This window comes from Schistocerca cancellata, chromosome 4 (genome assembly GCF_023864275.1).
Source record: "Schistocerca cancellata isolate TAMUIC-IGC-003103 chromosome 4, iqSchCanc2.1, whole genome shotgun sequence".
NCBI classification, from domain to species: domain Eukaryota; kingdom Metazoa; phylum Arthropoda; class Insecta; order Orthoptera; family Acrididae; genus Schistocerca; species Schistocerca cancellata.
The window spans coordinates 229,086,916-229,099,205 of NC_064629.1; the positions used below are offsets into that span (position 1 = coordinate 229,086,916).

The 12,290-nt window shown below is 46.1% G+C and overlaps 1 protein-coding gene across 3 annotated transcripts in view; it reads left to right on the top strand.

Moving 5' to 3' along the window:
• The window catches only part of LOC126183422 (organic cation transporter protein), a 674,060-nt gene that overhangs the window by 426,507 nt on the left and 235,263 nt on the right, over positions 1-12,290 (top strand). The window lies entirely within an intron of this gene.

The window sequence follows — 12,290 nt, forward strand, 5'->3', positions numbered from 1 at the left end:
ACTGCCATAACATCAGTGACGAGGGACACACTTGCCCGAGTATGGGAGGAATTTGAGTTTCGATGTGATATTATTCGTGTCGCTGATGGAGGACATATTGAACGTCTGTAATCTGAGCTTGAGAGGTTCGTAAATATGTATGTAAAGTTTCATATTCGTAAGCCTTAAAGTTTAATAAATATATGCATTCTAAATAGGTATATTCTTTTCCAGTATACATAGTATCTTGACATAAAATGAGATTTAAAAGATTTTTCCGCTTTTCACACTTCCTTCAGTAACATTTTACGCTGCATAAAATTATCAGAGTTGTGTGTTCATGATAGACGTTGTGGCAGATTAATTCCATGAGGAATACATATAAACTACTGTATTTATAATCAAATGGTTCAAATGGCTCTGAGCACTATGGGACTTAACTTCTGAGGTCATCAGTCTCCTAGAACTTAGAACTACTTAAACCTAACTAACCTAAGGACATCACACACATCCATGCCCGAGGCAGGATTCGACCCTGCGACCGTAGCGGCCGCGCGGCTCCACATTGAGGCGCCTAGAACCGCTCGGCCACCCAGGCCGGCTATTAATAATCATTCATTAAAACAGTTATCCAATCGCTCTTCTCTCTCTCTCTCTCTCTCTCTCTCTCTCTCTCTCTCTCTCTCTCTCTCTTTCTCTCTTTATCTCCTTCTCTCTCTCACTATCTTTCTGTTTTTCTTCCTGCCTTTAACTCTCTCAAACACACAAACGCGAGCACGCACGTCTACCGGTTGGCAAACTCGTCCTTAGATATTGTTAACATTTGCAGTGAAAAAAAATATCGAGATAACCTTTGTTCACTTATACGAACATGAATTTCATATTCTTCCGGTAGTAGATGAAGGATTTTTACCCAGAAACGAACCACTTCGGCCGGCCGCGATGGTCTCGCGGTTCTAGGCGCGCAGTCCGGAACCGCGTGACTGCTACGGTCGCAGGTTCGAATCCTGCCTCGGGCATGGATGTGTGTGATGTCCTTAGGTTAGTTAGGTTTAAGTAGTTCTAAGTTCTAGGGGACTGATGACCACAGCTGTTAAGTCCCATAGTGCTCAGAGCCATTTGAACCATTTGAGCCACTTCGGGAAACTAAGTGAGATAGTTAATTGAAAAATTCATTCATCAGGAGAATATGTTAGTAAAAGTACTTCAACCGCCTCGTCACACACACACACACACACACACACACACACACACACACACACACACATACATACATACACACACAAACACACACAAAAAGAACATCTTCTTTCCTCAAAGAATTCCCATTTGAATTCACGGAGCATTAATAAAACATTCTAGTGCTGATCGAAACTACGGGCAACACATCTAGCAGCATTCCTCGGAATTAGTTCGATGTCTTCTTTTCATTCGAGTTGATGGCGATCGCGAACAGTAAAACAGTATTCAAGGAAGTGCCGTACAAGTCCTCTGTAGACTTCCTCCTTTATAGGAGTGCTACAGTTTGCTATAATTCTAACAACAAATCGAAGTGTACCATTCGCTTTCCTTTCAATAGACCTTGCATAGTCGTTCCAGTTCCGTAAGTTTGTTAGGCATTAAATCTTCGTTAAATTTCTTCGTTGTTCAGCTGAATGTAGAAATTTGAAGTAAATTGCCAAGCACTTCAAAGTAAAGCAGTCAAGTACTTTTCGAGCTGTTTGAAATAAAGTGGCCGAGCGGCTCTAGGCGCTACAGTCTGGAACCGCGCTACCACTACGGCGCAGGTTCGAATCCTGTCTCGGGCAAGGATGTGTGTGATGTCCTGAGGTTAGTTAGGTTTAAGTAGCTCTAAGTTCTAGGGGACTGATGACCTCAGAAGTTAAGTCCCATAGTGCTCAGAGCCATTTGAACTATTTGAATCTTTAAAGCCTTCGTCCGCCCAAATGTTCATAAGGGTATCACCGAGCGAGGTGGCGCAGTGGTTAACACACTGGACTCGCTTTACGAAGGACGACGGTACAAACCCGCGTTCGGCCATCCAAATTTAGGTTTTCCGTGATTTCCCTAAATCGATAATGGTTCAAATGGCGCCCGCATCTCGTGGTCGTGTGGTAGCGTTCTCGCTTCCCACGCCCGGGTTCCCGGGTTCGATTCCCGGCGGGGTCAGGGATTTTCTCTGCCTCGTGATGGCTGGGTGTTGTGTGCTGTCCTTAGGTTAGTTAGGTTTAAGTAGTTCTAAGTTCTAGGGGACTGATGACCATAGATGTTAAGTCCCATAGTGCTCAGAGCCATTTGAACCATTTGAATTTGGTTCAAATGGCTCTGAGCACTATGAGACTTAACATCTGAGGTCATCAGTCCCCTAGAACTTGGAACTACTTAAACCTAGCTAACCTAAGGACATCACATACATCCATGCCCGAGGCAGGATTCGAACCTGCGAGCGTAGCAGTCGCGCGGTTCCAGACTGAAGCGCCTAGAACCGCTCGGCCACCGCAGCCGGCTTCCCTAAATCGCGTCAGGTGAATGCCAGGATGGTTCCTTTGAAACAGCACAGTCAATTTCCTTCCCATCCTTCCCTAATCCGAGCTTGTGCTCCGTCCCTAATGTCCTCGTTGTCGATGGGACGTTAAATGCTAATGTCCTCCTCCTCATTAGGAGATCCTGGAGAAATTTGAAGTAAGTCGGCCAAGAAGTTCCAGAGATTTTTGGCAACAATCTCTCCCATTCATCATAGCATGTATATATTTTTCAGGTCAGATTTACAAATCTTATGTAGACAGCGATCATCCTCTTGTCTTTAAGGTAAAGTCTGAAAAATTTCATCAAGATCGGAATAAAACTGCAGATTTGTATGAATTACAAAGAAACGGTCACTATTCTTTGTATATACATATACATATACATATACATCTACATGATTACTCTGCAATTCACATTTAAGTGCTTGGCAGAGGGTTCAACGAACCACAATCATACTATCTCTCTACCATTCCACTCCCGAACAGGGCGCGGGAAAAACGAACACCTAAACCTTTCTGTTCGAGCTCTGATTTCTCTTATTTTATTTTGATGATCATTCCTACCTATGTAGGTTGGGCTCAACAAAATATTTTCGCATTCGGAAGAGAAAGTTGGTGACTGAAATTTCGTAAATAGATCTCGCCGCGACGAAAAACGTTTTTGCTTTAATGACTTCCGTCCCAACTCGCGTATCATATCTGCCACACTCTCTCCCCTATTACGTGATAATACAAAACGAGCTGCCCTTTTTTTGCACCCTTTCGATGTCCTCCGTCAATCCCACCTGGTAAGGATGCCACACCGCGCAGCAATATTCTAACAGAGGACGAACGAGTGTAGTGTAAGCTGTCACTTTAGTGGACTTGTTGCATCTTCTAAGTGTCCTGCCAATGAAACGCAACCTTTGACTCGCCTTCCCCACAATATTATCTACGCGGTCTTTCCAACTGAAGTTGTTCGTAATTTTAACACCCAGAAACTTAGTTGAATTGACAGCCTTGAGAATTGTACTATTTATCGAGTAATCGAATTCCAACGGATTTCTTTTGGAACTCATGTGGATAACCTCACACTTTTCGTTATTTAGCGTCAACTGCCACCTGCCACACCATACAGCAATCTTTTCTAAATCGCTATGCAACTGATACTGGTCTTCGGATGACCTTACTAGACGGTAAATTACAGCATCATCTGCGAACAACCTAAGAGAACTGCTCAGATTGTCACCCAGGTCATTTATATAGATCAGTAACAGCAGAGGTCCCAGGACGCTTCCCTGGGGAACACCTGACATCACTTCAGGTTTACTCGATGATTTGCCGTCTATTACTACGAACTGCGACCTTCCTGACAGGAAATCACGAATCCAGTCGCACAACTGAGGGTGAACATTAATAAAACCAACAACCTGCATAGACGAAAATGGAAATGGAGGAAAAAAATGTCCTATGAACAAGTTTCCGGAACCTATCGTTGCCACAGTAGATGGCTCTGACGAATAGCAGTTCCAGAGACCACGTGTCATGTGCTCCTTGCGTGCTGCAGGCTGTGTGACTGATGCAGCGTACTGCACGCAGCATAATAGTCCGGTATTTATGCTGGAAAGAAGCCGAGATGGTGTTCATGTACGCCCAAGCACACGGAAACGGTAGATAAGCAGCATGGTTGTACCAAAATATGTACACTCACAGACACCAACCCCATCACACAACATTTCAAGCCCTTTTCGTATGAGTGTATGCCTCCACACCTACAAATCCTTAATCCGTCCCATCCTCTGTTATACCAGTCCCACCTGGATATCTGCCCCCCCCCCTCCCCATCAAATAATATAAGTCCGTCCAGATCCTTGAGCGTCATGCACTCCACCTCACTGTCTGTATACGCCTCCCGTCCCCCACGCGGATCCTCTATGACCTCATTCCTTTCCCCCATCTGCTCCTATTCATTGAACATATCCACATACTCTACACCTCCCGCCACCTTGATCCCCCTCACCCCCTGGTTGCTCCTCTCCTCTCCCATCCCCACCCCCTGCCGCGTCTTCACTGTTGTGTCCCCCCTACCCTCCATCTCTACACCCTTCATCTCCTTTCCCAAGGTGGCTTCCATCAACTCCCCCTCCCAGATGATGCCCTCTCTCTCTCGATTTATCCCTCCTATCAACTCTGATCCTGACCCCCCCCCCCCTCTCCTTTCCTCCATCCTTTCCCTGGGCTCCCTCTTCCCCCCCCCTTCCATCCTGTGTTTCTCCCCGCCTAACCTCTCCCTACCTCCCTTCTCCCCCCCGCCCCGAGTCCCTTTGTATTCCCATCCTCTGCCTTCCCCACTCCCTGTCGCGTCTAGCACCCCCCACCCCTCTTATGCGTCCTCATCCTCCATTGGCTCCTTTCCCTCCTCCCGCCCTTCGCTTTTCCTGACCTTCCCCCCTTTTTTTATCTTCCCCTCATCTGTCTAGTTTCCCCCCACGTGCTCACAGCTGTGGTATGTCATTCCAGTGAATGTTCAGTGTTGTTTCATCTTTTCCCGTGTTGCGAACAGAAACCATGCTGTCACTGGGTGTGAATTTTATATCCTTTGCGAACAGAAACCAGACTGTCGCCATTTTTTTTAATTGTCTATCTATTATTTTACCTGTCTGCTTCATATGTATTTTTATTAACATCATCATCCCTTTGTTCTGTTTTAAGTTCCACGATTTTTTCGTCATGTTACCCTTTAAGTCTTCGATTTTATCGCCTGTTTTTTTTATGTATTATCTTCACCTTTTTAAAACAAAGTCTGTAGGCTGAAGAGCGGCATACTAAGCTGCTGCCAGCCTGCCCCCCTTCGTGGGGGGGGGGGGGCAGGGGATTCGAAATTCAATAAAAAAAAGACTGTATGATCATGGGTCATTTCAGACAGACGAACGTGCAGGGAGGAGGCGGACAGTGCATGCACCAGATCTGAAGGACTGTGTTCCACAGGATATTACGACGAAATATTGTACAAGCTCCAGGCAAGTCACCCTCCAACATACTACAAGCCAAACTACAATCGCGTGTATCTCCCATGGCAACCGCTACTATCCTGAACACCAGCAATCCCACTTTGCTTAGCTGTGTACGCTGTTCCAGGAAAATTTGTTGTCGTTGCATTCACACCTTCCATTTCCGGACGTATGTTCATAGGACCTTTTTGCTCCATTTCTAGTCAGGAATCCGTCTTTGCACTTTGTCCGTTTTATTAATGTTCGGGCTATACAGACGGACGTCTACACATTTGCAGCCCTAGCCCTTTGCCTCCTCTCTAGAGGACCTCGAACTGTAGCGTGCAACATGGCCGTGTGCAACGTAACTATGACGGTATGTGAGAAACGCTATACTGCTGTCGAGTTTCGAATTCGAAGATTTCGTCCACGTATGGAGCACTCACTTCTCCAGCATGATAACGCCAGACCACCGACGGGCTCTGCTACATCTGCAACAATCTGACGCCTTGGGTTCACAGTCATCGATCGTCCTCATTAAATTACTTGACACCATCCGATTTTCATCCGTTGCCAAGACTTAAAGTACACTTTCGAGGACTTCACTTTGACAGAGATGAAGCGGTGCAAGCACAACTGAAGCTGTGGATCTATCAACAAAGTTAGACATTCTGTGGTGACGGTATCCTCAAACAGGTTTCTCATTGAGAGAAATGTGTTCCTCACCAAGGTGACTACGTTGAGAATAATTATGTAAGCATGAAGCATAAATATGTAGAATGTTGATATCGTTTGTCTTATTTAAAAAGCTTTGAGAGTTTTTACATAAAAAATTCGGGGACTTACTTTTCAGAATGTGAAGTTAGGTAAAAAAACATTACATGGGTGTTAGTGGCTCGATTTTCGCAATTATCATCATTACCCAGTACGTCATCATACAGATATCTGTAGATCGGGGCAATAAAGGGGAAATATTAACGTTTCAGCCCAAAATCTGGCTGTCACATTTCAAATTTAATCGGGAATGGACAGCGTCTGTATAGGAGAATGTACGATTACTGTCCAGTTTATGAAATGTTTCAAGGCTTTCCGTACAAAGTACATAAAAATAAATACATTTTAACATAGGAAATAACCTTTAATATTACACTTACACAAAGCATGACTTGTACAGACAGGCATAATGGTACGGAACTTCTGCACTTCGTTATTGTGCGGAGAATCTAACAGTATGTTCCAAGGCAACATACACATTACAGTGAGTATTCATGATCCGATTAGGGAGCAAAGAGAACTCTGTGGCATCTCCAAGACAGATGCCATTTCCCGTAAGCACCTCCAGCCAGGACGCTTTCAGTGACGTTCGACAGAAAGTAACATTCGCCTGCCTCCAGGAATACTGGCCACTTTCACAGAAACTCCAGTGGAAGACTCTGCAGGAGAGACGCTCAGTAGCTCGGTACCGGCTTTTGCTGAAGTTTCGAGAACATACCTTCACCAAGGAGTCAAGCAGTATATTGCTCCCTCCTACGTATATCTCGCGAAGAGACCATGAGGATAAAATCAGAGAGATTAGAGCCCACACAGAGGCATACCGACAATCCTTCTTTCCACGAACAATACGAGACTGGAATAGAAGGGAGAACCGATAGAGGTACTCAAGGTACCCTCCGCCACACACCGTCAGGTGGCTTGTGGAGTATGGATGTAGATGTAGATGTAGATGTAGATGTAGAACCACCTGCCAGCTTTACTGGCAGAGACAGCATGGACATTGACAAAGACAAAGGTCCTCCATCGTTATCGCCAGTGTATTGCTCTCATCTAAATGACGGCGGCTTCCACTTATTCACAAAGAAATCTACGTTATTCTACTGGCTATTGACCGTCGAATGATGAACCACGTGTATTACCTTTTGAGTCAAACGTTGGAAAGCTTTCACATTCAAATGGCTCTGAGCATTATGGGACTTAACATTTGAGGTTATCAGTTTCCTAGAACTTAGAACTACTTAAACCTAACTAACCTAAGGACATCACACACATCCATGCCCGAGGCAGGATTCGAACCTGCGACCGTAGCGGTCGCGCGGTTACAGACTGAAGCGCCTAGAATTGCTCGGCCCCACCGGCCGGCTGCAAAGCTTTCAGTTCCCCATATCTACAGCACAATAGTTCATCAAACAAATGTTGTCTACTGTCCTAGTAAACTACGTCTACACATTAAACCTGCACACAAACCCTTTTAAACAGCTGTTCGTCAACGCTGAAATATTACATTTCCAGTTGAAGGAAGATAGATATTTCCAAACCACGGCAGAGTGTGTCACTATAATCGAAAGTTCTTTCTGCCTTGCTGCTACACAAGTTGACCAAATATTATAATGCTTTATGTATGATGAAGTCCCATACTCCGTAACAGAGCGTAGGGCACAATGCGGGAGACCCGCACCGCCATACTAGGCAAGGTCCTAATGGAGGTGGTTTGCCATTACCTTCCTCCGACCGTAATGGGAATGAATGATGATGTTGAAAACTAAACAACAACACCCAGTCATCTCGTGGCAGGTGAAAATCCCTCAACCCGGCACCCCGTGCTCGGGAAGCGAGAAAGCTACCGCGAGACCATGAGCTGCGGATGGTTTTGTATAAGTTTTGTATTGACAACAAAATAGCAGAGACAGTCAGAAACTTTTATTCACGCCCAGTGAACGAATGAACTATATAGCGATGAACATTCTAGCTAATTTCAGGTATAAAACACTGGAAACTAAAAGTAAAGCAATTTGATTTGTTATACGGGAGACCCCGATGTGTTGTGCAGGCGCCTACCCGGAAGAAATTTCTTCCTTCCAGCATACTGACACTTTTCCACCGGTTTCCAAATTGTGTGCCAAATGCGAGCTTACAGAATGCCTACCTTTGTGATGATACTGAAGAGTTTAGAGCAACTGGAGCTCAGCACTTACATGGCTTTGTTTAGGAAAAAATAATCAGATGTGGAAACAAAATTAGTTGTATTCCAGTGGAGTGTTATAGATCTGTTAATGATATACGTAAACCATTTGGTAAAATGGAAATGAGCGTTTGGCGTCATTGGCCGGGAGGCCACCGCGGGGCAGGTCTGGCCGCCTTGGCGCAGGTCTCATTACATTCGGCGCCACATTGGGCGACCTGCACGCCGGATGGGGATGAAATGATGATGAACACAACACAACACCCAGTCCCTGAGCGGAGAAAATCTCCGACCCAGCCGGGAATCGAACCCGGGCCCGGAGGACGGCAATCCGTCACGCTGACCACTCAGCTACTGGGGCGGACAACCATTTGGTGAATAACGTCGAATGTCCGCGGGAATGGCGTTGTAAATACGGTTGTCATAACGCCAGAGAATTGTAGAAAAAAAAATGAGAATAGCTACAAAGGATCGACGCTTGGTAAAGGCTAAGGGAGTGGAATTTTATACCCAGCACAAGCAATTTTCACATGTAGCGCATAAAAAGGCAAGAGGATAGTTATTATTTGAATCCGCGTTCATGATCATTCATGGAAAATAATCAAAACCGTTAAATATCTTAGAGTATTCGTCCGCAGCGATTTAAAATGGATTGACCACACAAAATTAGTAGTAGAAAAGGCAGAAGACAGACAGATTCAATGGGACAATGGGAGAATTCTAATAAAATGTAAGTAACTCAAAAAGGAGATAGCAGTCAAAACCATCGTTCGACCACTTCTTGGGTATTGCTAGTCAGATTGGAATCATAATCAGGTTAAATTAATAGGGGACGTAGAGAAAATCCAGAGAGACGCATTTCGTCTAACGTTCGTCTAGACAGCGTGGAATGATGATAATGCTAATATCAAGAAAGTTAATGGTTATACAAGGGCTTGCTGGCAGTCGAACGGGACCGAGTGTGGTACATGGTTCAAATGACTCTAAGCACTATGAGACTTAACATCTGAGGTATTCAGTCCCCTCGAACTTAGAACTACTTAAACCTAACTAACCTAAGGACATCACACACATCCATACCCTAGCCAGGATTCGAACCTGCGACCGTAGCAGCAGCGCTGTTCAGGACTGCAGTGCCTAGAACCGCTCTGCCACAGCAGCCGGCTGTGGTACTTGAATAGGTAGTTTGGGAGTATATAATATACGCTCCCAAACAACCCTTCAACCGTGTACCTCTACATCTGTGCAGTATATACAACGGAAACAACAGCAACACCAGGAAAGAAAAGTGCGACATAAACGGAAGTTGGTAGGTGTGTTACTACATCTGAAAGACGATGTCTATTCAAATTTCAAGCAAGTCGCATAAAGAATGGCGATAGTGGCGCCACCATGAGGATACAAATCAGATTTGCTTTAAATACGCGCTGTAATTGTCGTGGGCGCAACTTACCTTTGAGACAGGATGTGGTGGTGAGTTGGTCAGTCAAAAATGCCTGGCGCATCGTATTGCATCTGCAGGAGCAATTTGAGCAGCAGATGGCACCTACATTGACACAACGAACCGTTACAAATCTGTTACTTCTAAGACTGCTCCGGGCCAAACACTCCGAAGCGCTCATTCCATCGGCCCCAGACCACCGCTGTTTTCGAGTTCATTGGTGTCAAACGCAAGCTCATTGGAGGGCCAGGTGGACGTCTGTTGTGTTTTCTGATGAAAGCTGGTTCTGCCTCGGCGCCAGTGATGGCCGAGCGTTGGTTAGGAGGAGGCCAGTTGAGGGCCCGCAGACAACCTGTCTGCATGTTAGACAACTGCACCAACACCTACAGTTATGATCTGGGGGTGAGATTCAGAATGACAGCAGGAGTGCTCTCGTGGTCATCCCATGCACCCGGACTAAAAATTTGTGGTCATCCGACCTGTTGTGCTGCCATTCATGAACAGCATTCCAAGGGATGTCTTCCAGCAGGATAACGCTTGCCTACTTACTGCTGTTGTAACCCAACATGGTCTACAGAGTGTCGAGATGATGCCTTGGCCTGCTCGATCATCAGATCTGTTTCCAATCGAGCATATATGGGACAGCATCGGAGGACAACTCCAGCGTCATGCACAGCCTATATTGACCGACCAAACGCAGCAGACTTGAAAGTCAGTCTCACAAGCTGACATCCAGCACCTGTACAACACAATTCTCAACATTGTGGCGGTTACACCCGTTATTAACGTGAGAGCATTTCACATTTGCAATGGCTTATCCGCGCTTACATGAATCTGTGATCTTGCAATGTCAATCATTTAAAACACTACTCACTCTGTCGTCAGGCCACGAGTGGCCTACCGGGACCATCCGACCGCCGTGTCATCCTCGGTGGAGGATGCGGATAGGAAGGGCGTGGGATCAGCACACCGCTCTCCCGCTCGTAAGATGGTATTCTTGACCGAAGCCGCTACTATTCGGTCGAGTAGCTCCTCAGTTGGCATCACGAGGCTGAGTGCACCCCGAAAAATGGCAACAGCGCATGGCAGCCTGGATGGTTACCCAGCCGGACAGTGCTTAACTTCGGTGATCTCACGGGAACCGGTGTATCCACTGCGGCAAGGCCGTTGCCATTTAATACACTACTGGCCATTAAAATTGCTATACCACAGACGCGAAATTTAACCGACAGGGAGAAGATGCTGTGATATGCAAATGATTAGCTTTTCAGAGCATTCAAACAAGGTTGGCGCCGGTGGCGACACCTACAACGTGCTGACATGAGGAAAGTTTCCAACCGATTTCTCATACACAAACAGCAGTTGACCGGCGTTGCCTGGTGAAACGTTGTTGTGATGCCTCGTGTAAGGAGGAGAAATGCGTACCATCACGTTTCCAACTTTGATAAAGGTCGGATTGTAGCATACTGCGGTTTATCGTATCGCGACATTGCTGATCGTGTTGGTCGAGATCCAATGACTTTCAGTATAATATGGAATCGGTGGGTTCAGGAGGGTAATACGGAACGCCGTGCTGGATCCCAACAACCTCGTATCACTAGCAGTTGAGATGACGGGCATCTTATCCGCATGGCTGTAACGGATCGTGCAGCCACGTCTCGATCCCTGAGTCAACAGATGGGGACGTTTGCAAGACAACAATCATCTGCACAAACAGTTCGACGACATTTGCTGCAGCATGGACTATCAGCTCGGAGACCATGGCTGCGGTTACCCTTGACGCTGCATCACAGACAGGAGCGCCTGCGATGGTGTACTCAACGACGAACCTGGGTGCACGAATGGCAAAGCGTCATTTTTTCGTATGAATCCAGGTTCTGTTTACAGCATCATGATGGTCGCATCCGTGTTTGGCGACATCGCGGTGAACGCACATTGGAAGCGTGTATTCGTCATCGCCGTACTGGCGTATCACCTGGCGTGATGGTATAGGGTGCCATTGGTTACACCTCTCGGTTACCTCTTGTTTGCATTGACGGCACTTTGAACAGTGGACGTTACATTTCAGATGTGTTACGACCCGTTGCTCCACCTTTCATTGATCCCTGCGAAACCCTACATTTCAACAGGATAATGCACGACCGCATGTTGCAGGTCCTGTACGGGCCTTTCTGGATACAGAAAATGTTCGACTGCTGCCCTGGCCAGCACATTCTCCAGATCTCTCACCAATTGAAAACGTCTGGTCAATGGTGGACGAGCAGCTGGCTCGTCACAATATGCCAGTGACTACTCTTGATGAACTGTGGTATCGTGTTGAAGCTGCATGGGCAGCTGTACCTGTACACGCCATCCAAGCTCTGTTTGACTCAATGCCCAGGCGTATGAAGGCCGTTATTAAGGCCAGAGGTGATTGTTCT